We start from the raw sequence: 25832 nt of genomic DNA on the forward strand, positions 1-25832 counted from the left end.
TCTCCTCTGGCTCTTCTGTTCACTCCTCTGGTGCTGGTTTGTCACTCCATCCATCTTCTGAGAGCTTCACTTTTCTCATATGAACAACAGGGATTATGCCACTCACATATTGTGCATTACTCTAAATAACATGCAAAAAGATTTCCACACTAATGTTAGTTATCTGAGTGCAATTTGTGTAAGATCCAATGTACTAAAATATGGTATTCATATCACATTTATTTTTAAAGTTTTTGACAAAAAGTATTAATTTTTGTTGTGCATACCGTATATGGTGAATGTGTGGGCACATGTGTGAAGATCAGGGTAACTCTGTGGAACTGGCTCTGTTTACCTTTGCATGAGCTCTGGAACTTGCCCCCAGGTCTTTAGGTTTATGTGGTAAGTGCTTTTTTATCCCCTCTGAGCCGTGTTGCCAGCCCTCACATAGCTTTCTGGAAGTGTATTTTTAGGAATAAACATGGAACGATCCGCACAGCCTAAGCCTTGACCAGGGACCCATCTGCTGCCTGCTGCACTGCACTCTCCTTTCCAACTCTCTGGTTCAGTCTTCGTTGTGGGTTGGCCTGGTGCTGTTCACATTCTGATGTTAATTCTGCTTCCTCCTGAGGGCTGCCCCTGGCAAGCAGTCCATCAAGTAGTCAGGTGATCTCAGGTAAGTCTTCTCCCCATTTTAACTGGACAATAAAGGCTAGAGCCTGTGATTGCGCAGTGGAGGGGAAAGGCGGGGTGGGAGGTCTTAGAGAGTGGGGGCAGGTAGAGAGGAGATGAGGAGGGGAATAAGTTAGTATTGTGTTGTATCTGCCCAATCTAGGCACAGAGCTTATGATTCTAACAACTGGATTGTGTGGTTTTTAAGCGGTTGGAGATTCCAGCAACACTGTCTGTCTTAAATTCCAGATGTTCTTTCTTCTACCTTCCTCAAAGGTTGTTATTTCTTCCTAAAGGTCAGTGCCCGCTGCTCCCATTCCCCCTTGTTGCTTGGTAAGTCATAGATGTTTAAAACAATTTTTGCTAGATCTGGAAAGTCACCGAGTGTTATAATTGAGAGAACCAGGCCCCAACTCAGGCCACAGAGCTTTGTAAGAATGAGAAATTGAACTTAGCAAAATAGGCTAATTTCAATGAAGTCAGCCTGGTCTTTTTTTTTCCTAAACAGAAGGGCTTTTCTCATACATATTATTGAACTAATTTTTGGTGTAGAACCTTATCAAATCTGGGGAAAATCAGTGTTTTCCAAATAAAAACGTGGCCTATCTTCATATATATATGGCGGAGAGAGAGAGAGAGAGAGAGAGAAGAGAAAGAGAAAATTTATTTAAATACATTGAGAATGGACTAGTAATGGATCATAGCAGTAGAAATTTTGTTTATACCCATTACTTGATCTGCAATACCTCATTTATAATACACACTGCTTACTAGAGGAACAATGGATAGAGGTGAAGAGACTATGATGACAACAGATCAAGGTTGTGTAATTCCCAAAATTAACCTGTTTACCTCACCTGCCCAGGGACCAGTAACTTCCTGGGAAGCTGGAAGTTGTAGTTCTTAGAAAACAACAAAGTCCCATGGGAAAATAAGTGTCTATAGGTTTGTCCTTATAAACCCCTGCAACGCATGGCTTGAGGCCATTTTCAGCTGGAAAATTCCAGGAAATGGTCCTGAGCAAAGTCTATCCCTTAGTCAATATTTAATATTTAAAGATTTTTTTAAATTTGGCTCAGAATGCTTTTTCTGGCCAAGAAATCTCAGGATTAACAGTTGGTGTAGAATAGTTCTCCTACCATCATCTCAATTGTTCACTTGATTACCAAGGAGACCTAGGGCCATAGGTAAGGAGTTCTGATATCAGGTAAAATGATACTATGGGAGAATAACCCCAATTAAATGACTGTAAATGACGATGCACGCCAAAATCCCTAGGAGTCCTGAGAAAGGACGAGGCCCAGCAGGAGCCCCCTGATATCCCCGATTTTATTATGAACCAGGAGTCTTCTCACTGTGCTTGACTCTGATGGGTTTTGTTCAGGGCTACGCACCGAGAGGACATCATCCAAGCTTGACAAGGATGCTTTAGAGAAGCTGTTTTCTGTCGTGGACTTTTTAATGCACCTAAGTGAATAAAACCCTCCCTACAGATCTACTGCAGATATCCATCCCTTCCAGGCTCTGGTGGCCAAGCTTACTCCAGCTTTTGATAAGGGATTGTCAAGTTTAGTGAGAACCAATCATCGTTTACCTGAGTCTCAAGCACACCTGGGGTTTTGACAACAGGAGAGTGGCCATCTAGACAGTGGACATAGCTACATGGGGTCATGGTATTTAGGGTGCCCTAAGAGGTTTGTTACAAAAGAACACATAAGGCAAATGACCCTGAAAGCAGCCCCCTGGTGCATTGTTTATTTTGAATAAAAATAACAATGCTCTTTCTTGCTTGTGAATTACTGAGTCAGGCACTTAACCATCCTCTCTCTGCATGTAGTCCACTGCAGCTTTAGTAATTCATTTTAATAGATTCCCACCAACTTCTTGGAATCCATTTCTGTTTCAAAAAACAAAAGAAAAAAAATAGATCGTAGCTGACAGGAACTGTGGTCATCTTTTCGGCAGTTGTGCTAGAAGCATTCTATAGTAAGTGGATTTTTGATGCGGAAGACTGTGAACTCTGGCTACATTGGGGTGAGATGACTTAATGGAGGGTGCTATGCACTCACATTTGAATTAACTCAAGATCTGAGTAAAATGTCCATAAAAATGTCCAGACCATGTCTGGGTTGCTTGTGTTCGAGTTGGAACCTCCCATGTTTCTTCTTGTGTTAGACTTGAATGATAAGAATCCTCACGCAGTTTGGAAAGGCAGACTTGTCAGAGGCCACTGTCCTGGATATTGTGACTCAGATGTGTACACAAGTCGCTCCACATTGCTGGCTGCATGTGCACAGAAGCTATAAAGCTTTCCTAGGGGCTCTCATTTTGTACACGTGGCAGAAATCTAGTACTCCCTACTGTTAGCCCACCTGGCCTTTCAGGCAGCCGTGTGACCACTGTGCCCTCTGCTCCTGGCAACCAGGTTCCCTGCTCTTGTAAAAGTCACAGAGCTTCTGATTTTATCTTAGACGCTTAAAACTCAGAATGTGCAGAATGACTGCTGTTTTCCTCATCAAATCCAGAAAGGTCATACGCAAATTCACCCTACATCACACACACACGCTATCACACACTCATACACACTCACACAAACTCATATATATATATATATATATATATATATATATATATTCTCATACACAACTCATGCACACTCACACTTGTATATACCTTATTGATTCTGTGAGACTGGTGTCCAGCCAGCTCTAAGATCTGTCTGCCTCCCTCATATTCCACAGTACTGAGGTTACAAACACATCGGCACCACGCCTAATTTGCAGGTGGGTTCTGGGCATTTGAACTCAGGTCCTCATGCTTGCACAAAAGTCATTTCACCACTGAGCCATCTCTTCTGTTCCTCTAATTTGTTGACCTTAGACAAAAGCCTGGTAGCTTAAAACAAAGGTTTTGCATAATGCATTCTTCCACCAGCAGGCTGTCAAGATTTTTCCAGCCTTTTGATTGTTTAATTGGTAAGAAAATGAAGCTGACCAAGTCTCCTAAATGGTAATATAATAATAATAATAATAATAATAATAATAATAATAATAATATAAAGGTGCTGCTTACTGCCTTGTTCGCTGTGGCCTGCTTAGTCTGCTTTTCTATAGCACAAGGGACCCCCAGCCCAGCCATGGCCCCATCCACAATGGTCTGGGCCCCACCCACATCAATGGCTGATGAAGAATGCCTTACAGGCTTGCCCCCAGCCCAGTCTTATGGAACATTTTTAAATTGTGGTTCTCTCCTCTGATATGACTCCAGTTTGTGTCAAATTGACATAAAACTAGCCAGAACATGAATGTTGACCAAAAAAAAAAAATTCGGAAGAATAAACTGATAATGAAAATCTGATTTCTTAACTTCCAATCTTAAGTACTAAATTTTTCATTTTTAATTCAGTATTCTTGGACCCTAGCCTGGGAGTCTTTCAAGAAGGGATTTATAATATCTTTTAGTAGTATAGTGTTACACTGAACCACATAATATTAATGTTCTTGAGAGTTAAAGGCAGCTTAATATGCATAATGCATAGTTTATCGTATCACCAGTGTACAGGTGCCATGGTCTACATTGAACAATTGTTGTACTTGCAAGACTCTGTGTAAGACTTAAGATGATGTTGGAATACTATAAAGACAGAATCAGGCATGAGGAGTTCATGGTGATGAAAGTGAATGACAAGCTGCTCCGGTCTCCTGTTTGAGAGTTGAGCTGCTTCCACACAGATCCGAGTACAGAGATGAGGCCAGTGTCAGTCTGTCCCTTCTTTGGCCTCCCCAAATAGAGAGAGAGATTAGTTAATTAATTTATCAAAAGTGTGTTTTCAGTTTATATTCTTGTAGAATATAGGTTATATAAAAATTGAAAAATAATACATCCATACATGCATGCATACATACATACATGAATGACAGGAAAAGCCACACTTAAAAAGACATTAGGAACTAACCTGGGGCAGGTTGTTACCAACCCATAGGTGCTGAAAGCACACAGTAAGCTCCTTGGTTTAGATGAAGATGTCTTAAAATAACACAAGTCACAATAGACTATAAAGGAACAGAACAAAGATTTGAAAGAAAAACAGAGCTCTTTTTTTTTCTCCTCTTCTCTCTCAGTGCCCCTTTCTCTCTCCTACTAACCCTTTCCCCATGGCAACTTCCCATGGCCTTGGTCCTTGGGCCCAGTGACCTTGCCCACCAGAAAGCAAACAAACCTGTCTTTAATATAAAAAAAGAAATATTTGAAGAAGCAATTGCTGATAAATTTTAAAAATTGATTGATACCAGCAACATAACTTAAAAATTCATAAAATATTAAAAAGGTAAATAGATCTGAAAATTAAAAATATAAAGCCCTATAAATCAGAAATCCAACCAGCTACATCTGTAACCAAAACAACAAGCCTGTCAAAAACCTATACACATAGTTGTGCCATACTTGAATTTCTGAGAAGAAAAGATTTGAAGGCAACCAGAGAAATAAGAGCCACATTAATGCAGAAAGTGAAAATAAAAATTATAGTCATTTTCATATCAGAACTTGTAGTAGCTTGAAGGTATCTTTAACGTGGCCTACAGGAAGAAAGAAACTACTAATCCATAATTGTACATACCAAGTAAAGTAAAGAGAATAAAGACTTGTGCAGGCAAACAAATGTTGAGTACACATCATCTGTGTACTCCATTCTATCAGTGGATCAATTTCATGATAGAATGTTTTTCAGGCGGGAAGACTATGACACCAGAGAGAAACCAGGATCTATACTGTACAGAAAAGATACTAAGAATCAAATAAATGAAAGTTTAAATAATTTCTATTTTAACGTTCTCTAAAAGAAAATTGGCAGTGGTAAAAATAGTATCAATAGTCCATGTGTTTACAGAACACACAGAAGTAAAATATGTGCTGACGCTATTAACAGCACCACAAAGTTAGGAAGGAACATTGAGAATCTATTAATCTAAGGTCTTCATAGGGCATGTAATTTGAATGTAGACTCTGATTCATGAAAAGTGTACACTGTAAACACTGGGACAACTACAAGTATTAAACATAATCGTGATGTTCTTTCATATGAACACAACATGCCCTCCAGGTCAAGCAAGACCTGGAATTTTAGAACCATGTGGTCCTTTACTGCAGGGACAGCACTGGAGCCTCCTGGGAAGTCAGAGTAGAACTGCCTTGGGACGTAGGTTTGGCCTTGTTGGAGGATGTGTGTCACTTGGCTTGGCTGTGACATCTTACGCTTAAGCTCCGCCCAGGGCGGAAGACGTCACTTCCTGGCTGCCTTCGGATTGAGGACTCAGCTCTTTCTCCAGCACTGTGTCTGCCTGCAGCTGACATGCTTTCTGCTAAGATGATGATGGACTGAACATTCAGCTCCAATGAAATGTTGCCCTTTGTAAGAATTGCCTTGGTCATGGATCGCTTCATAGCAATGAAACCCTAAGTCACTGGTTCTTGGTGGCTTGAAGTCTAATGTAGGGAAATTCATTAAATGTTAACGAAATGCTTTTCAAAGAGAATAAGTAATAATTCAACATTGGGATGAAGTGAATAATAAAAATGTCCAATTTATAACTAGAAACGCCACAGATTTTAACTTTCAACACTTAAAAATACATTAATCATGAATTGTTTAAACACACCAAGTAAAAGACAGTGAGTACTCAACTGGTTAAAAAGCAATATTAAACTTTGTACTGTCTACAAGAATGTTTATGGTGCAACCTTAACCAATAGAATTCTGAAGTCGCTATACTAATGTTGGACCAAGTATAACTCAGAAGATAAAATTATGAAGAATGATGTTGCTTGGGAGGAAAAGGCTAATTACTAAGAATATATAGCAATCCAAAAAGCATATGCATGGAATGTGAGGGTTTCTAAGGAGGTGGGATAAAGCCTCAAAAAGAGTCCAAGTGGTAGTGGCTCACTCCTTTAATTCCAACACTTGAGAGGCAGAGGCAAGAGGATCTCTATGAATTCCAGGCAAGCCTGGTCTACAGAGAGAGTTCCAGGACAACCAGAACTACACAGAGAAACCCTGTCTCAACAAACAACAAACAAACAAACAAATAAAAAAAGCTTAAAAAACAAACAAACAAACAAACAAACAAAAAAAAAACAGAAGAAAATGTGCAAACCCCCAAATGTAAATTCAGGACTCCATTTTTGAGCTGTGCATGGTGGTTTTGAAAGATCCCCATTTGATATCAGTACAGCCATTTCTTAAGAATGAGAATCTTTTAAGCTGGCCCTCGCTTAGCCCCTAGACATTAGACAATAGACCAGAAAGTACAGAAAGCACATTCCCACCCACTCTCTAGGAAGCTGCCGGACCATAAGAACAGAGGGTATAGAACATATTTACTGCAGGGCAATTACAAGACAGGAAACATCTCTGGGAAGCTGACTGACCACTATAGAAATGAGATGTCATTGGTACGGAATGCAGCTGTGCTGACATAGCTATAGCTTTGTCCTAGGAACTCCAGAAGAGAAACACCTGCCAAGACAGATATCCTTGGTCCTTGTCCTGGGAACTCCAGGATAAGAAAACATATATCAAATCAGACGTCCTTGGTACTGAAATAGCTACATTGATGTGGTTACGGCCTTGTCCCAGGAACTCCAGAACGAGAAACAACTGCCTAGTTATCCTTGGCACCAAGATAGCTGAGCTAATGAAACTGTGTGATCTTAAATGACTGTTTAAGCTGTACATTTCTGTTGTTCGAGGCTCTTCACATCCCTCCTGTGTGATGACCGTGTCTTGCCCCAATGCATTGGTAACCCAAAGTAAACCTCTTGTTTTTACATCAAGACTGAGTCCCGTGTGTTCGTGGGGTGGTGGGTGTCCTCAGGACTGGACAAGAGTCTCCTCTGTCTGAGGGTCTTTCAGTTTTCATGGCTGTAATCCCAGCATTCAGGAGTCCGAGGCAAGGTGATTGGATGTTTGACCCTAGACTACCCTCATTCCCAACTGTACAGCCCCAGGCTTAGTGCCGCTGAGCCTTAGGGTTCCAGCTAAGACTAGAAAATGGACACTTTTGGGTTTAAACCTCGATTGCCAGATACTACCAGGTATCTGCTGAGACATTTATCCAATTGGGTTTCTCAGACCTTGCACAGACAGCTACACCCAGGCTCACAGGAGGAATGGTTTTATCAGCACATGACTGGTTGCCATCTTGACTATGGGATGAAAAAGGAGGAGTCGTAGCATCACTGACTTAATGGCAGTCACATGGCTGGCAGCCGTCTCTGTTATGGGTTGGAAAAAAGAAAAGCAATGGACCTCACTTGGTGGCCCTGACAGCCAAACCTTGTAACTTAATAGTAACCTATTTGGTATTAATTGTGAAGGCGTTACATTGTTTTCTCTTGTTAGAACTTAGTTTTTGCCTTCCACAAATTATGGTTATGCTCTGTCTGTACTCTTTAAAAGGTATTTATTTTAATATACAGGGACAGTTTAGAGCAGGTAACTAAAAACAGACAAAGGTTGTTTAACTCAGATTCGCTTGGTAGGTAGCAGCCCTCAAAGCCGTCAGAGAACCTGCTGAACATGGCATTTAAGATGCTTTAACTCACCATAAACAGAGACCCCCAAACCCTAGCAGTGACCCCTTCAAGATCGCCAAGAAGATGTGGGCATCGCGACAAAAGACTCCACCTGGACTGGGGTGCCCTGACAACTGGGCATAACTGCCCCAACGCCTTACCCACTGCCAGCACCCTGCCCAAACTGTGGACAAATGGGACACAGGACAGGCCTTGTGCTGCTTAAGAGAGTCAGGCCGGTCTTCCGAGTTTCTCCCCCAGGAAGGTCAGGGTTGCCAGGCAGGGCAGCCAACGCTGACCTTGCGGTGGGATATTGGTCCCCAGTGAAGCCATCGACACCACAGGATCCTAGTCGGGTGGGCATCAGGGTAACTGGTCCATCTCTGCCACTAATTGATACGTAGGCCTGTGAATTATACTCCCGCCTACTCAGGTAAAATCTACTCCTCAGGTCTGAAGGGTTTGAAGACTGGAGTTTCTTTAGATAAAGAAACTCACTTTTCCGTGACGGATCCCGCTTATCGACCTCCCGTGTCTCACGGTGAATAACCGGATAGGAGAAAAGTGTAAAGTTTAAAGTTCGCAAGGTCTGAGGATACAAAAGCTCGGAGGAAGTGTTTTTGGATCTAAGGTGTTTTAAGGTTGGTAAATGCAGGTTACGAGTGTAGAGGACGGAATAAAAAGTGTGGAAAAGACTGAAAAACCTTTCCCGTTCCTTCCCCTCACTGTGGTCCTGGGGCAGTGAGGCTCCAGGTGTTCTCGTCTTTAACACAATCCTTCCACTGTGGCTTTTGTTGGGATTCTAATGCCTTGACTTCAACCAGCCCCAGCATCCGGAATCCCAGTGTGCACAGTGGCAGGTGGGGTGGGGTAGGGGTGGGGGGTGGGGGGTGGGGGGGGGGGGGGTGTCCTTGTCCCCAGTTGGTTTCTGATCCATCAATAAGGAGCTCGGGACCAATGGCTGGGCAGGTGGAATGGGGCGGTGCTCGGAGGTTTGTGCAGGTGGGGAATTGGGAGAGGAAGGAGGTGCAGAGCCCCTGATTGGGGGTGGGGGTTGGGGAGGTGGGGGAGTGGGGGAGTGAAGGAGTGGGGGTTGGGGGTTAGGGGGGAGGAGGTAGGGGGTGGGGGGGGGTGGTTGGTCCTCAGGGGCCTCAGTCACCTGAGAAGCAGGGTAAGTGGACTTGGGAACTGCCCCTGGGGTAGCAGAGGTGAAGTCTAGACTTTAAAAGATTGAATTGGGGTTGGGGATTTAGCTCAGTGGTAGAGCGCTTGCCTAGCAAGCGCAAGGCCCTGGGTTCTGTCCTCAGCTCAAAAACAAACAAACAAACAAACAAACAAACAAAGATTGAGTTGCAGGGTTGTGGGTCCTGCGTCTGCTCTGTCTCAGGGTGTGGCCGCTCAGGCTGTGGGAAACCTGACTGAGTTTACCCTGCTGTCACTCAGTGGGTGCTGGGCCGCAGGGAAGCCCGGGGTGGGGAAGCTCAGTCTGAGGTACAGGACAGGTGGAGCTGGCTCGGGGGTCCCGGGGGCTGCAAGGGTGGCCGGGGCCATCCTGGTCTCAGGCTCCTGTACACCGGGCGCCAACCGGAGTCGCAGAGGAGCTGAGAATGAAGTAGGGGCCGCAGACTGGGTCAGGCCCGGGGCTGGGGTGGGCCCTGCGGGGTGGGGGTGGGGGTAGTCTGTGGCTTGATGGTGCTCATGGCTGGGAGCTCGGGGAGGCCGTGCACGGAGATCAAATGGTGGCACAGTGGGCGGAGGCCTCCGTGATTCCCCACAGCGGATCCAGATGAAAAGACAGCTCAGGTTTTGAGGTGTTTATTGTCATGGCGGAAAGTGCTTGTGTAAAACCGTACCCCATTTCTCAGGGGGGGCCTGAGATTAAATCCCTTTTGCAGGGAGGAGTCTCTGGGAAGGAAAGCTCATTGGCTAGGCCTCCAGGCCTTTAGGTACCTCATAAAATGTAGATTTGTCTTGAGCCTTCATGACCACAGGTCATGTCCTCTATTTGTGGAGGGGCCTGGGGCGTGTTGCCCTTACATCACTGATGGCCACAAATCTGTGTATTTGGGGGGGGGGCTGCAGCTAGTGACAGGGGCCTGGTGCAAGGGAACAGGCAAAGCACCTACTGTCCCTTGGGAAATCTCTGGTGCTTGGAGCAATAGCTCAACCAGGGACCAAGTTAACATTCACTGTCCCACAGTTAACTCGAGGGTACTGGGCGGGGGCGTTTGCCAGCAGCAGGGAGGATTAGAAACGCTCAGCATTAAGGAGTCAAGGTATAGTAAAATTAACTATGTATGTACATATGTACATGCCTGAGTACGTGCGTGGGTGCGTGCCTGTGTGTGTGTGTGTGTGTGTGTGTGTGTGTGTGTGTGTGTGTGTGTGTGTGTGTGTGTTTCATTCATGAATCCCAGGGTTAGGGTTAGGGTTAAGGTTAGGGTTAGGGTTAGAGTTAGAGTTAGAGTTAGGGTTTGTGTGGGATATGTGAGGATTGGAGGGAAAAATTTCTCCAACTCTCTCAACATAGTGTGCCCCAGAAGTGAGTTCCCTATACAGGTTTACTTTATAAGTGATGGATAGCATTGTCTAAGCTCTCACTTGAAACATTTCCTTTGCCTAATCTGTATTGAACAACTGTTGTTCCAGCATGATGGCCCACTTATGATTTCTGGTCTCTCTCTTTCTCTCTCTCTCTCTCTCTCTCTCTCTCTCTCTCTCTCTCTCTCTCTGTGTGTGTGTGTGTGTGTGTGTGTGTGTCTGAGGCACAGATGTGTGAGCATGTTTATGGCTATGGTGCATATTTGTACATTGGGAGTTGCTTGTTTTAAGTGTTTGTGGTATGGGTGCTTATATATAGAAGTCTGTGCTTATGTGTGTGTGTGTTTGTGCATGTGCACACGCGCGTGCGTGTGTGTGTGTGTGTGAAGTCATCAACTAATGGTTACTGAACACAGACACAGATATACACACATGCGTATATATAGTATAAGTCTATATGCACATATATGTAAACATGTAAAAGCATATATATATAATATATATTATATATATAACAAGAGGAAACAAAATTTTTCCAATCAGATTTTAAACTCTTCTTAATTGGGACTTGATTGCTATTGAAACTATTTATAGTGGGAAAACTATTCATCAACATTGACATTACTTGGAGAAAAACAAGAGTGGGGTAAAGGGTTGTGAGGAGAGTCTGCGGTGTGAAATCCATGTACCTGAGTGTCGAAACTGCTGACTAAGGTCTATTCTGCCTTCTGTGCTCTTGGTGTAAAGTAACAGGGAAAGGTCATGTGGCTTGTTGTGTGTTCTCAACGTCCTGGGCATGTTAATCATTACCTGCCACCACTTTCTTTCCAGATTTGCCTAAACTTAGCTGGATATACCTTGGCTTTGGAGTTTGGCCTGGAATTTGTTATTTGAAAGATTAATTTGCGGGGTTGGGGATTTAGCTCAGAGGTAGAGCACTTGCCTAGCAAGCGCAAGGCCCTGGGTTCGGTCCCCAGCTCCAAAAAAAAGAAAAAAAAAAAAAAAAAAAGAAAGATTAATTTGCTTAGAGTTGAATCTGCAAGCAGAAGATGTCCAGGAGTTATGCTGAGGTGGAATCACATCTTTGCCTCAGACAGAACCTTAGGCTCAAAATAGTCCAAAGCAGTCATCCTGTGTTGCGTCTATGGCACTGTTAACTATTGTTATTCAAAATCATTTGAGCTGAGTGAAAATCATCTTTAAGGAGGGTTTAGAAAAGTGATAACCCTCAGACATTGCTGGGGGTATCAAATGGGTAGCCCTGTGAGAAGCCATGTACAACTCTTCTGAAAGTTCAACCTTTTGACACAGTGACTCCAGAACAAGAAGTAGGTGTCAGCAGAGAAACTGTGGCACATTAGTGTTGTGGTGGTTCACCTCAGAGCAGCCTTGAAGTAGAATTATGCAGATGTCCATCAGTCAGAAAGTGAAAAGGTACAAAGCTGTGCAGCCCTTCCATGGACTGTGGCTGAGTTTGATTATACATCCAAGCATTTGGCTTTGAATTAGTCAGCCTTATCTTACTGGAATTATGTCTGACAATATCCCATTACAAGCTTTACCTTGGACTGTGGTAGATTTCCTAGCTGTTTGTGCTGGTAGTTTGGTTGCCCTGTCAGGTAGGGTATGGTAAAGGCACCTCATATTGAAAAATGCTACTCACTTTCTGTCCAGTGGGAAACAGTGAGCCAGAGGACGGAAGAGGCTCACCTTCCCCACCCAGTACACTTCTGCCTGATGGAAGCCTCCTGTGCACAGCCTTGTGAACTTGCTAAGCAGGCTTGGCTGACAGGCCAAGATGCCACACTTCTAACTTCTGATTTTCAGGGCAATGCACTTTATTGGCTGAACTGTCTTAGGCTATGCTCACTATGTACTTACTCCATTCCAGAATTTTTTTTTATGCCAAAATAGTAGCCTGGGTGATCTCTCATATTACCATTAAATGGAAAACTAACCACATTCTGCAAAATACTCTGCTTGTATGTGTGAACAAATATATTTGGGTGGGTTCAAAAGTGTGTATGTCTGGGTATCTGTCTGTCTGTCTGACTCTCTGTGTATCTGTATACATGCATGCCTCTGTGGACAATATAATCTTCTAATGACCTGGATGAGGAGAGAATGGAGGAAAGTCTCCAGGACCCCTGAAGCAGAAAGAACTGGTCACTGAGCAAAAGGCCTTGGCTGAGAAGATGCAGCATCATTTCGGTGTCACTGAGAGGATTTAAAAGCACAGGATGGGAGGACCCAAGTAGATTCCCTGTACTTGTGAACTGTCTTTTTGGGTGTCTGACTTTCTACATAGTTCTCAGCATCTGTCAGCTAGGAGCAGCTCAGAATATTATTCTGGTCCATTTTAAAAGAAATTGCGTCCACGAAGTGTATGTGATTCATAGAGATGCTGGCTATTGTGTACTCATTCCTCCAGTCTGAGCCCATTGCCTTAAAGTCTCCCCACAAATAGTTTTATGAAACCCATAAACAAAGAAGTGATATAGTTTATTTTCTGCATGAGGATCTCCTTTAGAGTTCAATGCCTCCCCTTGGAAAGATTTCTATGCAGCATATTCTTGCCAAATATAATATCACTTCAGTGTGCATGTACTTCTTCAGATATTGTTTCTCTGGGTCTTTGCAGATATTGAGACTGTAAGTGGAACTCAGGCAGATTTCTGCACTGGAGGAATAATAACAGCCTTCATTTCAGTGAATGCCAGGCTTCCAAGGCTTTCCTACTGTTTTCTAGGTTGTTCACATCTCTCCTCAGTGGATATTGAAGCATTGTAACAGGATATTAAAATATAATATATGTGGCGATTGGAATTATGTGTTGTTCACTGTTCGATTTTTAGCATTTTTAAAAGCTGAGAAAATTTGCAGGCCTGTGAGATCTCTTACCCTTCTCTCTTGGGCATGAGAGAATGACCTCTGATGAAAGATCATCCTGGATTATCCTGCTGAATTGTGCTGCTATGTATTGGATGAGTGACACGGCAGGTTCTCAACAGGCCTTTTCCACTCCTAGGTCTGAAACACTCCAGCAGAAGCTTGCAAAAGGCTCAGACCATGACCAAAGCTCTCAGAGACAGAACTATCCACCAGGAGCACTTGTCAATGACCGGTGTTGAGGGTACCTGGAAGAGAATGGGGGACAAGAGACGCGAAGAAGGATGCCAAGACAAGAGTCTGATCAAGACGACAATTTTATTTTTTCCCAAGGCTGAATTTATATCATAACAGGGATAACAGAGGGAGGGGGAAGTAAGAAACATTTATGCAGGCCAAGGACACAATATTTGTGTGGTCAGGGAATCAGCTGATGTTGTCAGGATGTCAGAAAGGTCACAGGTTTGTCATGGTATTAGTCAGCAGGATGTTGGTTTCTCAGAAAGGTTAAGGTCATCACATTGGGTATCTTGACATCAGATGTATTTCTCAGCAAGAGAACTTTATCACATCATTATTCATCCTGACCACCGGATTTGCATTAGTCTTCTGCAGCTGGCTGGGGATTTTCCATGAACCCAGTCATACTTAACTAACCATATTAATAATACCAGTAACAGAGGGTTTCAAGGGCATCGCTTCCAACATCTCCCCCTTCCTTATAGTCAAATGAAAAGGTGGCCAAATGGCCGTGCTGTCCTGGAATGAGCCCCTCAGGAAATGCATCTGTCTTAGGTTGGAGTGATATTTGTCACATGGCCAAGAGAATCTTGTGGCCAGGGTTTGTCATGGGATAAGGCAGCAGCTAATGGCGGCCCTCCTGTCTTAGGCCCTTTATTCATGAATATATCACTCTCTAACCTGTCATTGACTGTCCAGCTCAGCACACAGGGGTGACAATTCATTGATTTTTCAGCAAAGGCATCAGGACAGCAGGCAGAAAAGAATGTTGGCCTCATTTGACTGAAGGACAAAAATGTCCTTGCCTGGGCTGGGAGAAGATGTGTAGGTGAGCTTGGCCATCATCAAAGCATCCTCCATAGCCTATGATAATATACCTGAATAGGTTTTGCCGCTATGTTATCTACCTGTTGTTTAATAAAGCTGGTTACACGATTAAATGTCCAAGGGCCAAAAGATAGAAGCAAAAGAAGGCATACTAGGGGGTCCAACAGAGAGGGAAGCAGGGTGGACAACCAAGGGGATGTGGAGAACCAATTTGATATCAGTGCTCAGCTTTTTCTCTTCCTCATTTTCTCTTTTCTAAGCTTTCTCTGACCTATTCCATGCTTTCTTTAACCATATTCTAAGTCACAGGAAGTATTCAAGCAGGGCCTTTCTCTTACAAACCAGAATTCACTGTGATTGCTCAAAGTTGGGAAATTAAAGGTAAAAAGCCAACCAGAAATAAGCATACTGTTAGCATGTATGGTTTATGTAAAGGAGGAGCCAGACTATTGTTCTTTCTGATTAACTTCTGACTCTTAAAGACAGTGTGGTTCAAAATTAAAATAGTCAGATATACATAAAACACTGCTCCAAATGCTTGCGGTGAACTGTAAATGTTTACAATTTTTAACTCATATTAAATATCTTAAATAATTTGGAGAAACCTCAGCATTGAATTATAACCGCCAGGAAAAAAAAAGACATTAATAGGTATCCCATGCATGTTATGTCAGAAATAAGCAAACCCTAACTCGGTACAGTATAGCATCAATGACTGAAAATTAAATAATATGTTGATACATAGAAGGAAAAATAACATGTTGATTGACATTGTTGAAATTCTCAAAATGAATCAAATAGACAATTCACTTTGGACAATCATAATTGCATTATCCAAAAACCCAAACCGTATGAAAAATATTGCACTGTGGAAGAATACATATCTCAGCATCCTGGAGTGGGTGGCAGAGCTTCCAATTTTTCTTGTGCGGTGGCAATGAACTGGGAGTGGTGCAGTTCTTTGAGCAAGCAGCTCCTCTTGGTGGAGTGCAGGCTGCAGATGAAGTTGCGTGTGCCCTGCACCATGTTCAGTGCCTCCCTGGCCTCCTTCTTGGGGTGAGTGCCCAGAAGCCGAGGAGTAGGAATGCACAGGCTCCTTTAACAATTTTATGGTAAATATAATCCCTGTATCAGCACCTGATTGAAACATTCTAAGATCCCAAGTATATCAACGTGTCCAATCCTGGTCTCGACCCGTGGAGGTAAATTTAATATTTAGGGGGATGCACCATCCCCTTGTTTTAGAATTAGAACCTTCACAACGGGAATCTGGGACATGTGAGGTATTATAAGACAAAAAAGTCAGTGTATTAGGTGATAAAATTCTTAGGAACAGGGGAAAGGGGCCAGGCAAGAAAGCTAGGGGGAGAAAATAGCATCTGAGTCTCTAGAGTGTTGAAGCTAGGCTTGCCCAGGGGTGTGTGATCTGAATGAAGCCTTCTGGTATCAGCGAGTAAGCTATAGTCAGAGATGACTGGTTATAAGGACTCTTTCCACTGCCATTCCTGGGGCAGGAGTTACAGTTGAGCAGGGCTTCCTGCCTCTTATATACAATAAAGAGTTTGCTAACACCGGAGAACTGATCTTTAATAGAAATATAGGCCTCCCCTGGAATTAGAAGCCTCTGAATTCCAGGACTTCAGTAGCAGTCCTTCACCAACCCGTCTCACTGGGTTAGAGGGCCATGGAAAAGAAAACATTGATCCTGACTTTGGACACAGCCTCCAGTTGGAGTAGGCTGAAGAGCTGGTGCCAAGACTTTCTCCTCTTATCATCCTAGAGTAAAGTCTGTTCTGTCTGGCAAAACAAAGTTCCTCGCAGTCTGCTGCAGACTCTTTCTGAAACTACTTTAGGGGCTCCCCTGCACCCCAACCTGCGGCATTTTGACCACAGGGGCAGGAACTGACTGTTGCGGGGATAGGATCAGAGGCCCTCTCTACCTCAAGGATGACTAACGGAGAAGGTGACTTAGTGTTGGAGACCGAATCCTCTCTTGGAATAGGACCAGCAGATAAGGCAGGTTCCCTCAAAGAACTTCTCTTAATGAATGCTCTCCTTCTATGAGCAAGTGTTGAAGGTCTGGCCACTGAACGCAGCGACTGGAATTTTTTTTCAGGGCCAAAAGTCTCATAATAGTCTTTAAAATAATCACTAACTCTCCACTATCTTTTTGCTGTTAAAGCGTCAGCCCAGCTGGCCTAATTACCTTGAAACTCCTCTCTCTCCAGCTTGGCCTGAGTTGCCCTGCGGCCTACACACAGACTGCAGCTTGCTGCCTAGTAGTCCAAGCACCTGCCACCCTTAGCCCCACACTCCCCTACTCTGTGCTGTCCCTTCCTTAGAAGCTGTGAATGTCTAAGCAACAGGGAAATCCTTTCTTCAGGATCCAAGGCAAAGCTTTCATGTTCTTGTTAATACCTGCTTGAGACAGGGTCACTCGCTAACCTGGACTCCTTGTGTGATTAAATAATATGGTATATTTCTAAGGCTATATACATTGAACTCATTGACTCCCCACTTTAAGTTGTTGTTGAAAGATTATACTTTGCCTATAAATAAAAATGTGACCTGTAACCCTTCACTCACAAGTCCCTCCTGGATCATATGTGGTTCTTCCTCCTGTAACAGCACAAGTATAAGGCAACAGTGGTTATCTGCAAGTCTCATGCAGGTTAGGCTTCGTCATCACAGCCAGCCAGAGCTGCACAGGAAACTGTGCTCTTGATGTCATGCTCTGTGGATCCCACCTTCATGATGAAAAATATCTTTGCTGTATCCTTGTGCTCACAAATTTAGCTTCCTTTATAATGACAAACAAAGGAGAAACACAGAAGTATTTCTCTAATACATTAGAGGAAATAAAAACTTTCAGTATGGGAATATAAAAGAGATCAGGACACGCAGAGTTGTATGCCTGTGGATTCCCTGAAATATAGCATCAGCTATGACTGCAGATTTAATGAATTCCACCAATTTTGGAGGAATGAATATTTTTACTATTTTTGTTCTTGGTTTGTTTGTTGTTATTCTTGATAATGATATTTTTACTGAGCTAAATCCCCAACCCCGATAATGATATTTTTTGAGTTCGTTTTGATATATATCATAGCTTCTTTTTAAGGAGTTGTTTCAGTTTTGAATTATTTTTTTTTTTTGCAATTTTTAGTGGGCATTTTTATCTATATTTCAACTATTATGCCCCTTTCAAGTTCCATCTCATAAAACCCCTATTCTCTCCCACAACCCCTGCCTCCATGAGGGTCCTCCCCACTTACCCATCCTGTCCCTCCCACCTCCCCACGTTTGTTTGCCATATTTGTTTGCATGCAATTCTGCCAGCGGCCAGCAGAGGGCAGTGGATTTCACCTGGACCTGATGTGACAGAGAATTGATAATTGCCCCTTAAGTCCTCTGGGATTCAAATTCTCAGATGAGCCATGTCTCCAGTTCCTGTCCTGGACTTTTGCAATGAATTCAATTAATTACAACCTGTCTGCCAATTCTGTGAGTTGATTGAGAGAGCATTATGTAATTTGTCATTAATAATTTTTAAATGGCCATTTACAGAAATAGTAAACATTTCCATATACACATTCACTAATGGGTTTATATAAAACATATTTGAAAACCTAAAATGCTATAATCAAGAAAAATGTAATTCAAATGGGCTACATATATAAGCATAATATTCACAGTTGAAGAAACTCAAATGACTTAGAAACTCATAAAAATATTTATCATCCTTGGACATTACAGAAAAGCAAATCAAAATTATTCTGAGATATTTTTCATACCTTTCAGAATAACTTAGTTTAGTAACACATAAGAGAATTTACGTTTACTGGGTTATGAAGCAAGGGGAGCATTGAGATTCTCCTGGTGGCAATGGAAATTTCTGTAGCAACTTTGGAAATCAGTATGCTGTTTCTTCAGGAATGTGGTAATAGATATACATCAAGACAAAACACCAGGGCATGTATCCTAATGTTGATTCATCCTAGTATAGAGACGCTTTCTCCACCATGTTCAGTGACGCTCTCTTATAATATTTAGAATTTGGAAATATTCAAGTGGTCCCTTAAGAGATGAGTGCATAAAGAAAACGTGGTGCATTTACAGACTGGATTGCTCCTTAATAACTACAAAAGGAAAAAGGAAAGCATGTAATTTTTCAGGACAATGAACGGATCTTGTAAAATCATCCTGGATGTGGTGATCCAGATCGAAAAGGACAAATGGGATACATATTCACTTTAATCTGAATGTTAATTCTTCAATCCGTGTAACTGAATGATCAGTTTAGTGTAAGAGGCTAGGGAAGTGGGCCAGACTGTCCTCATTTTGGGAAGTACAAATTTACTTATGGATTGCTGAGGGACACTGTCAGGAACACGAATGTCAAATGTGAAGAGACAGGGAGAGGGCAGCAATGGAGGGGATATAGAGAGGGACAGCTAAAATTGAGGGTCATTTGAGGCATTGAATTGAAGCCTAATGGAGTAGAAATACAAATTATTTTTTCAATATTTTTTATCAAGGTAACTAAAGATTTATTATAGGTGCAAGGACAGAAGATAAAATATTGATTGGGTTCATCTATGTGAAATTTCAATAAAAGTCACATAAATTATGGAGTTTAATCTTCAGTTAATTTACTAACAGATAATGTATATCTGGTCCTTATGGAGACATATGTCAAAATCTCTGTTGGAAACATAAATATATTATAAACGTGCAAATGTGTTCTAGGTACTTTCTGACACTTTCCCTTCTATTAGCTTCTGTATATGTGGTTTTATGTGGATGTCCTTGATCCACTTGGACTTGAACTTTATAGAAAGAAATAGAGATGGATCAATTTGCACTCAGTTAAGGTAGCATCATTTCTTAAAATGCTTTCTGTTTTCCATTGAGACATTTTGGAATCTTCGCCAAAGATCAAGTGATCATAGGTGTGTGGGTTTATTTAAGGGTCTTCAATTCTATTTCACTCATCTACCTGGCTGTGTTACCAACACCATTAAGTTTTTTTTCCTACTGTTTCTCTGCAGTACATCTTCATGCCAGGAATGGTGATTCACGCAGAAGTTCTTATATTGTTGAAAATTGTTTGGGCCACTCTTTTTCTTTTTCTGTGAAGAATTGAGTTGCAATTTTGATGGAGATTTTTTAATCTGTAGATTGCTCTTGTTTAGATGACCTTTTTTAACCATGCTCCTTTATGATGATCCATGAACATAGGAAATCCTCCCATCTTCTGAGGTCTTCTTTGATTTCATTCCTAAGAGACTTCAACTTCTTGTCATGGTTTTTCACTTGCTCGGTTCGAGTTATGCCAAGATATTTTATATTATTTGCAAGTATTGTGAAGGATGTTGTTTCTTTAATGTCTTTCTCTGCCCATTTCCTTTGTGAAGGAAAGGCCACTGTTTGGTTTGAGTTAATTTTATGTATAGTCGATTTGATGAAGTTTTTTGTTTTTATCACAATAGGAGTTCTCTGGTAGGATAAGTTGGCTGCTTATGTATACTATCATATCATCTGCAAAGAGTGAAAACAACTTCTTCCTGTCTGATTTGTATTCCTTTGACCTCCTTTATTGCCTAATTGCTCTAACTTGAAAATTTGAGTGCACTGTTTTGAAAATAGTTAAACAGTGGAGACCGCCTTGTCTTGTCCCTGAGGTTATTGGGATTGCTGCATGTTTCTCTCCATTTAATTTGATGTTTGCTGTTGGTTTGCTGTATATTGCTTCTGTTATGTTTAGGTTTGTGCCTTGCAACAGAATCAGCTGAGATAACAGCAGAAGTGTTCTGTCTTGCCTCTCTCAAAAAAGTGAAGATCAGTGAAGATGAAGACTGGAGACCAAGGAAGCTTTTCAAATCTAGCCATGCAAGCACCCCATCACTGTCCACGAGTCCTATTTATACTTTCTCCAAACATAACACGTTCTCTCCAGAGACAGTCAAAATACCATATGATTCTGACTAAGCAAAAACCATGTGGCTTTGCATTACATGATACACCCAGACAGTACTTTTTCAAGCTACCTTTAGGCAGAGTTGATTCAATTACCTTTTTAATGACAGAATCAGAGGGTGTTTAAAGTGAGTGATTTACTTAGAACAGATTTTCCCAAGGATTTAAAATTTCTCCAGCCCCGTTTGATGAGACAGGAAGTACTGACTTCCTGCCCTCATTTCAGAAGTTTCTCAGGACCCAACTCTTACACTATGTACATGATCTCATCCTGTCTTCGATCCTGAGCTATAACATAAAGGGCCGTGGAAGAAACTGGTGCTAGAGATACAGGCAAAGTGCTAGAGTGTCAACTTTGTTCATAACAGCACAAATCTATAATAGATAAGAACTTAGTGGAATCATAGGAACCCAGCAAAGGAATCCTGACATCCTACAGATACCAGACTAAGAGACAGGTCTATCTGATCTCATGTGGTTGGGTATTGCATACGCTGGTTACTAGGGCTTACAGGTATAGCAAAGCCTCTAAACACCGGCACAAATGAAGTACTTTATCCCCTAATGAGGAGTGAACTGCACAAAACCAGCTTAGGTCTCATAACAGAGGTTCATTTCGACATAGACCTAGCCCTTCCAGATGCTTCTAATCCCTTTGATCTGTTTGTTCATGAAACAAAAGGCACTGCACAGGGTGTTTAAACAAAGCTCGGGGCCATTCCATGGCCCTGGATTGTACATGTCCAAACTCCTGGAACCTATAACACCAACCTGGCCCGTGTGTCTAAGAGCTATGGTGACTGCCACTGTTAGTGAAAGAAGCAGACAAGTTGAGTCTGGGTTAGAGTCTTAAACACACATCCCCCGTAGAGCTGTGTCTTTCTTCACAGACACAGGGAAGCTCTGGCTGTTTAATGCATGTTGTGAAACATAGCAGGTGCTTCTCCTGAACCATCCTGGAGTCCGGTTTGAGAAACCCACTGACATCAATCCTGTTCCTCTCTGGCCTCATTATGACCTAAGGGTAGTACTCACCATGATTGTATGTGAGAACAACCATGGTCCCAGGCGTCTTTCTATATCTAATGGACACTCTTTCAATGGATGAAAAATTCGAGTCAAATTTTTTCTTAGATGGGAGCATCATCATTAACATAGAACCACATACATATGGGCTCCAGCAGTTATTGTAACTGAAATGGTTTGTACTCAAAACTTATGTGCAGGTTTTTCTTCCCAGAGAGCAGAACTTATCCCTCTGACTCGGATGGTCAGATTGTGAAAAAGGAAAGTCTCTCATCATGGACCAGGAAAATCGCTACGCATTTGTTACTGCACATATGTATGCTATGATATACCGGGAAAGAGGGATCCTCACTGAGTGTTCATAAAGTAACTGGAGTGATTCTACAGCGGCAAATGAACGGCATATCTAAAAGCTCTTGGACAAAAAGTAGCAAACACACCCAAGAAGAGTATAAGGGAGGAAATAGTCAAACACAATGCTGAATTCATTGAAATAGAAAGACAGCCCCTCTGCAGGCCATGGTGGCCTCAGGACCTGCAGCAGCTGCAGCAGGGGCTCCAGGATGGTGAACACTGCTGACCCACAGCCCTGGCTCAGTAGCCACAGGTCAGTGCTCCTGCCTAGTCCCTGGGCTGGACACCCCACCCTCCCAGGCTGCGCACACTCACCTCATCCCGGCCCTGGATGCTGAGCACCAAGCTCTAAAGGTTGAAGAACCTTTGTGCAGACCCACAAAAAGACGGACTGTTAGAAAGCAGTGACCCACCCCAGTCAGCAGAGCAGCAGGAAACACATTCGGCCATTCCTTTATTCCATCTCCAGCAGGCAAGCAGTACACACAGGTCAGCTCTGGTGAGCCCCTCTGAGGTCCCTGGCTGATCACCTGGAGTCTGTAATTGTGACGGCCACTTAAAAGAGCATTTTGTTCTCTTACCAGATGACTTCTGAAGATGTACTGGACATCGGAACATGCCCAGTCCCTCAACCAGTGGCCATAGTAGCACCTGGATGTCTCCTCCACCACCCTGTCGCTGGCCCACAAGTTGGAGGTGCCTCCAGGATGTCGCCAATACTGCCACTACGCTTTGGCACAGGAAGACATTTTGCCCTCACAGCCTCCAACATCAAGCTATACACAGAGAAGTATTCTGGGATCCTGGACTGCCCCTAAGAGCGCCTGGGCCTGAGCAGTTCCAGTCATGCAGTCTTCCTCGACGGTGACAAAGGGGACCCAGAGACATGGCCCAGGCTTAGCCACCATATCCTCTAGCCTCACTCCAAGACAGCCTCCCAGGAGCCAAGCTGGCTGTGCAGGTGGCTCCAAGGGCCTCGGGGGCTCCCCGGCTGTTGCAGGAAAATTAGCTGAGCTTCTTTACATGGGCAACGCGAGCGGGGGCCCATTGCAGGCCACCGAGTATGTGGCAGGCCACTTGGGCAGGTACCTGGCGTCCTGCTAATGTGTGCACAGGGCTCTGCACTCTTAACCGCCAGTGGCGCCGACCATCTACTGGCCCTGGGCGCCACTCTACAACAACCTGGCGGCCAGCGATGCTGCTTAGCCTGTCTATGAGGCACTCCCACCACCCACTTCGCCGCTTGCGCCCTACTTACCTCCTGGGCAAGGCGCCGACGCCCCTGCCTGTGCCCGTGCCACCCTGGTCTGCGCCCGTGCTATCCCGGCCCGCACCCTAAGGCTTCCAGCCAAGGGCCTGTTGCTGAAGCACAAGGCGGTGGATGAGGGCGCGGAGGCCGGCTACTGCAAGTACGCGTACTAGCCCACCTCAGAAGATGTTGAGTGTTGCGGCAACGCGAAGCCACCCCGAGCGACAGAGGATGGAACCGGCAAGTAATGCGGAAACGGTGCTCTCAAGGTCCAGGGCTCCCCTGCCTACGACCCGCAGCTAGAGCCCTTTGACAAGTTTGCAGAGCGGGTTCCGGCCTTGCACGGAGCCTTGGTGGAGCTGTCAGGGAAGCCGGCCAAGGGAGTGGACCCAGGGGCGCTGCAGCTGGTGAACCTCAGGATGGTGGACTGTGGACCCCCAGTGCATTGGGCAGACGTGGCGGGCCAGAGCGCCTGCCACCGCCGTGCTGTTCTTCAGGCCCCGCGGCTGCTGCAAGGCGCTGCTGGGACACTGCCTTGCAACCCAGCTTGGTGCCATGCTGCTGCGCCTAGGGGGAAACAGACTGGCTGCCTCCTGCCCTGTCAAGGGTGTGCGCCTCCTGCAGACGGCCTTTGTGGCTGGGCGCCCGCCCGCAGTGCTGCTCATCACCGGGTTGGACCTGCTGCTGCCAGTACAGGACTAAGGTTGCAGCGCACGCGCGTGATGGGATGCTGGTGGTGGGTACCACCTCGCAGCCGGCGGCCCAGGAAGAGGCCACCCGATCACGGTTCGCGATGTGCTTCTATGTGCTGCTGCTGGACGGCATGGTGTGTGGGCAGATCCTGCAGAGAGCACTGGCTCAGCAGGGCTGTGCTCTGAGGGAGCTGGAGCTGGCCGCTGGGTGCAGGGCACCCAGGGCTTCTCAGGGGGCGAGCTGGGCCAGTTGTGCCAGCAGGCAGCAGTGGAGGCAGGCCTCTCCAGAGTGCAGAGGCCCCTCACCTACAAAGACATGGAGGCTGTTCTAGCCAAGGTGGGCCCTCGGGCTCCTCCCAAGGAGCTGTATTCATTATTTGAGTGGGACAAACTGTATGGGTCCTGATACTGAGGGTGGCAGAGGAAGCCAACTCTGCCTGGGGGATGGGGGGACTGAGGTGAAGATGTCTTTGGCCAAAGGAGTGATGAATGTGGGGTGGGAGAGGAAGGGCTTTCCTGGTGGATTTTTTTTTTAATGGGAAGGAAAATGCCTGCAGATTGATGTGCCGGTATACTCAGGTTTTTTCTATTTATTATGGACAGGAAGTTCGCCACCTCTGCTCTGCAGACCAGACACACCTGACATGAGTTGGCACCAGGGCCTAAGAAGCTCTTGCTCTCTCCTTAACCTCTGTCTCTTGTCCTCTGGGCCACACTCTCCTCCATTCTACTTTCTCAGTACTGGCCTTGTTTTCTTCTCAGGGTTTTGTCACTTACCCCTCCCCATGCTGTCCCCTTCCTTTTCAGATCCTCCCTCTGTCCCCATCTATCACCCTCTGTGCTTCTGTCTCTGTCTTGCCCTGTGTCTCCCTGACCCTGTGTTTTAACCCACCCTCCCTCATTGTTCTGATTAACACTGCAGAGACTCTTGGCAGACGTTCTTCTGGCCTGGAGGCTGGGAAGGGTGAAGCAGGGAGCCCCAAGCCTCTGTACCCCACCCACCTGAAATCTTGGGGTTTTAGGTGTGGGACAAGGATAAAAAACTCTCAAAGAAGGCTTTTGTTTTGCTTTTTGGTTTGTTCATTATTTTTTGAGGGGAAGTCCCAGAAATGTAGGTTGCTTAATAATTTAGGCCTCTTATTTTTTTGTAAGATGTGTAGGATTTGCTGTTTTTTGTTTTATTTTGACAACTCAGGAAGAAACTGACCTCAGAAAGAGTGTTCAGTTTGGCTGCTCTCCTATTACCCCAAGCCCCGTCCCTGGGGAGCAGATTTTCCCAGACCAGAGAGATTTGGGGCTAATGAGGAAGACCAGACATGAGCCCCAAATGCTGTTCCACGGATAGAAACAATGTATCTAAGGGCTTCCTCCCCAGGACAAGCTTGAGAGCAACAGGTGAGGATGGGTCAGAGGCCCCAGAGGAAGGGGCTTGCTGCTTTCTTGCAGTTCTCCTCCTTGGTCCCCAGTCCTCAGCTCCCAGTGGTCTGCAAAACTTCCAGAGAGCTGGGATACTCTTGTCCATTTCCTGCCTTAGAGGTGACCCAGGCAGAAGGTTCTTAGGCTATGCGACTGAAAGTAGTTTCTGTCAGAGATTCTCAATAAAAAGCTAAGAGGATTTCCTCAGCCATGAATGTGGTCTGGCCACAAGTATGGCTGGGCAAAATTTTGGTTACTAGGACCCAGGCCACCTGTGACAAGGCAGAGCCGTGCCCTGGAAAGGGTTCTGTTTCTCTGTGTGGGGATGTCTACTTGTCCCCATGGAGTGCTGGGTCTAGCTAGACCTGTAGGGCTTGGAGGAACTGGGTGTT

At 44.3% G+C, this 25832-nt stretch overlaps 1 pseudogene; it reads left to right on the top strand.

Moving 5' to 3' along the window:
- Positions 1 to 22680: 22680 nt before the first annotated feature.
- Positions 22681 to 24430, top strand: LOC116885354 (annotated as a pseudogene).
- The last annotated feature ends 1402 nt before the right edge of the window (positions 24431 to 25832 follow it).

This window comes from Rattus rattus, chromosome 16, assembly GCF_011064425.1.
Source record: "Rattus rattus isolate New Zealand chromosome 16, Rrattus_CSIRO_v1, whole genome shotgun sequence".
Taxonomy (NCBI): Eukaryota; Metazoa; Chordata; class Mammalia; order Rodentia; family Muridae; genus Rattus; species Rattus rattus.